We start from the raw sequence: 3,520 nt of genomic DNA, 5'->3' as shown, positions 1-3,520 counted from the left end.
GCCGCGCGTTCATAATAGAGTTAGCTTCGTTTGAGACCCCGCATTGTAAGCCGGCGACTTCACGTCGCTACTAACCAACCCGGAGACTCTTGCAGTCCCTTGAAGAATCCAGCTTTGGTAAGCTCTGACAGCACTTTTGAGTGTGTCGCTAACGCGCTAGCACCCGCCCGCTGAGCGTTCTTCTAACCCACTTTTTCTTCTCGTCCCATCCAGCACGGCAGTTCCTGCCTGACACACACGTGAGCAAATCTTCATTTGCCTACCACTAAATACTTGCTATCAGCTTTCATTTCCTGGTTTTCTTCCTGGGTGCACTGATCTTTTTCTTATATCATTCGATTACACATGTGAGGCAACGTGATAATTTACTTTTGGTTTAAAAGTCTAACTAGCATTTTATGCACAGATCTTTTATGTATTTTGGTTGTCATGCATCATTAAGAATGTTGTTTGCGCTTGAGTCACCTGTCAATGCCATGCTGATACAAACTGAGATCGTTCTTATTCCTTCACAGAGCTCCTTGAAAAAGAGTTTTCAACTCGAAATGCATTGGAGCAATGTTGTTTTTGTGTAAAGGATAAACCTGGATGAAAAATAATCCATGAATGAACATGAAAATACGAAATTCAATTCAAACTAATAAAACGTTTGAACCCACATAGAGGAGTCTCTTTTGTGAACCAGAGGGAGTGCCCACCACACTGGGATGTGCGCATTGATTTGCTCACACATATCTTTAGTTTACACAATGGGGGCAGTCATTTTGTCATTTCTAATGTTGGACTTATGCTCGCCAATCCTCAGGCGGCATTCCCGTCCTGTTTCCCCCACATATGGCAACTTGCACGGACATAAAATAACATATATTACATTGGCCCTGCGACAGTTAGTCAACCTTTTGTTGCGTGCTACCGAGATGGTACGTTCAGTGGTGGTGACAGTATCCCCAACACTGCCTGAGGGCAAGCCTGACAGGAACCACATCTGTGGTTCCCGTAGATGGGATTAAGGTTGTCGATGGCAGTCTGTTCATTGGTTGGGTTATCAGGAATCTTGCCTTTTACGAGATGGTTTTTGAGGTTCTTATTTCGTTTGAAAGCAAAGATGGGTCTGTGTAAGGGAGTGTTATCATCTTCCAGATTGAGGAGATGCCAGTTGGAGTTGATGATTTGCCTCAATTTATGATCCAAATTGGAGTGTCGCGTGATGCAAACCAATAGGTCAGAAATCTCCTTGTTTTTAGGTTGGAACATGCTCTCTCGGTTGGAGTATCGTGCTCGTTTGAATGAGTCTTTGATCAATTTCGGTGGGTATCCTCGATATTTCAGTTTTTCCTTCAGTATGTCAGATTGGGTCAGAAAGTCCCTAAGTCGGTACAGTTTCTCCGTATCCAGTGAAACTGACTGTATGGGATGCTGTCCCGTTGACACCGCGGGTGGAAGCTACCGTATTGTAGCAGCGTGTTTCTCGCTGTAGGTTTCGTGTATAGCGATACCCTGAGTTTCTGATCTTGATGTTCCACCCAAATGTCAAGGAATTCTATTTCTATTTTACAACCAATTGATTTATGTAACTTGACATGAAATGGTTTCGGACTTTTTCTTCTGTATTTACGAGCCATTTCATCATGTGTATATATATGTATGCGCATTCATTTAGCATTCTAAGCATTCACTATATACATATGCTCAGAATGAAACATTGCTTTAATATGTACAGCTCCATTGCACTTCATGCATGGCAACAGTTTTAATGCATTTTAAAATATGTTTTAGATATGTTTTTAGCAACTCTATTTTAGTATGTTTTAGCATGTTTAGCATTTAGTAATGTCATTCATACAAAACTGGAGTGGGTGTTGTGTTTCGATTTAGATACCCATACATAGGTTTTCCGAATCATGCCCTTTTATAGGCACGACTCACATTGCCCTTATTTAGGCATAGAATCCCAGTCCTTATTTAGGCATCAGCCATGCTATCCAAATGCAGTCATGGTCACCCACATCCGTCAATCCCACATCACAACGAGTTCTTAGAAACCAAACCCTTAAGCCATGGGACATTCCCTGCTTGGATTATTGATTTCCCTAAGAACTCATTTATTATGCATGAACAACTATTCCTTAGGAGGTTCATTCATGATGTTCCTCTTCCCGACTTTTACGTCAATGCTAGAATTCCTAAGCACCTTCCAGGTATAAATATACCTTCACTTACCATGGCACACCACGGCTCGGCTACACAGCTCGATACGGTTCGCCACATCAAGTTAGGAAGGAATTAGAGTCCCCGCCTGGCGCACTGATCAGACGCTGTCATCCTCCTTGCAGAGAATCCAGCTTCCAGTGTTTCTGACTCCCTTCGTGGGGTGTTAGAGATTGAGACCCGCAAAGAGATTCCAACCTCTATCATTCTAAGGTATGGAGCGGACTAGAACCTAGAGTGACTTCTGGCAAATACAAAATATAGCTAAACTATACTATAGAAAACAGCACCTACGTCTTACCTCGTACTACCCTTAGTTTAGGTACACTGGGGTAAAACTATTTAGAAGCATCAGATGAGTATTCACATTTTAGCCTGTGTTATTTATGTATGTTTATATGAATATATGTCATAGCTAAAAGACCATGCTATTGCAGTATTATTTCTTCTTACTGCTCACGCTTTACTTATTATATTTCGCACACTGTCTTGTGATCATAACAGCTCATATCTGTTGCACGAGAAATAAGACTGTTCAATAAATCCTTTTATTAAAACGCCCGTCTATCTATTTCTGTGTACCTCTGAAGAAACTAAGCATGCACGATTGACTGAGTTAAACTGTTCTTTATTGTTTCCACGATTCTGAGAACTGTTCCGATTCTAAAGGGAAACCAAGTTGTCATTATGCGGTTGTCAGAAACGAATCCCTTCTTGTTTATTCGAGAAGTTTCTAGTGACCTCTGAGTTAGCTGGCACACAAAGTAATTAAGTTTAATATACTCGATAGGAGCATACTGACCGTATTCCTATGCAAAAACTATAGCGTATATTATTCCAATGTGCAGAGCCTATAAGGGAAATATGAACTACACTACAGTGTGATTCAGAGCCTTGTCCTCTGCAATGACAAGTGTTATAATGCTAATCTTGTGCTATGTATCTTATGCTGTGACCGCTGGTCACACTAACCTATCCCACTGTGACACCTGAGGCCCTGGCTGCAGGTCGCTGGTCCCTATAGAAGTGGAGCTGGTGTATTTGTTCCCCCGTGAAATTGATCCAAAAGACAAGCAGGGATTTTGCTCCCTTGCTAAGTTGACACAAATATGTGAGTCAAGTGCAAAGGGAGAAATATGTGCTTATAGTAAAGACAGTTGTATGGTGTTAAAACTGGCCATATCTTCATGCCTTTAACATTATTATTAATGCCAAAACATGGATTGATTTACAATAAGTGAATGTTAAAAACGTTAAGGTAACGCATGTCAGCAATTTAGCTCCTCATTTAATTCACATTTTACTAAATCTT

This window comes from Lissotriton helveticus, chromosome 8, assembly GCF_964261635.1.
Source record: "Lissotriton helveticus chromosome 8, aLisHel1.1, whole genome shotgun sequence".
Taxonomy (NCBI): Eukaryota; Metazoa; Chordata; class Amphibia; order Caudata; family Salamandridae; genus Lissotriton; species Lissotriton helveticus.
Note: the sequence above shows the minus strand (reverse complement) of the source record.